We start from the raw sequence: 441 nt of genomic DNA, 5'->3' as shown, positions 1-441 counted from the left end.
GTGGGGTACGCTGAGTTGTGGGGCACCCAGGATGTGTGGGGTCCAGGGCTACGGGGCACCCCAGTTGTGCAAGGGAACCAAGTTGTGGGGAGACCCAAGGTGTCCACAGAGACTCTGGCTGTGGGGCACCCATGCCATGCAGGGACCCAAGGTACTGGGGCCCCTAGAGCCATGGGGACACCCCAGCTGTGGGGAGACCTGAGCTCTAGGGGACTCTGAGCCATGGGGGGCACCCAAGCCTTGTGGGGACTCAGGCTATGGGGGCACCTGAGCTATGGGGAGAGCTGAGCTACTGGGGCACCCAAGCTGTGGGGAGACCCAAGCCCTGAGGGCCCCCAAGCCATGGGAGGTCCCAGCCCAGGGGACACCCGAGCTGTGGGGAGACCTGAGCTGCAGCACCTGGCTTGTGAGAAGCTGGGGGGGGGGGGCACGGGCGAATCG

At 66.2% G+C, this 441-nt stretch overlaps 1 protein-coding gene across 1 annotated transcript in view; it reads left to right on the top strand.

Annotated features, from left to right (window-relative positions):
• Positions 1-441, top strand: part of FABP3 (fatty acid binding protein 3, muscle and heart (mammary-derived growth inhibitor)) — a gene marked incomplete at its 5' end in the record, with an annotated part of 2,648 nt that overhangs the window by 1,221 nt on the left and 986 nt on the right. The gene's annotated exons all lie outside the window — the stretch shown is intronic.

Source organism: Phaethon lepturus, unplaced genomic scaffold, assembly GCF_000687285.1.
Source record: "Phaethon lepturus isolate BGI_N335 unplaced genomic scaffold, ASM68728v1 scaffold22150, whole genome shotgun sequence".
NCBI classification, from domain to species: domain Eukaryota; kingdom Metazoa; phylum Chordata; class Aves; order Phaethontiformes; family Phaethontidae; genus Phaethon; species Phaethon lepturus.
Note: the sequence above shows the minus strand (reverse complement) of the source record. Positions and strands in the feature narration are given on the sequence as shown.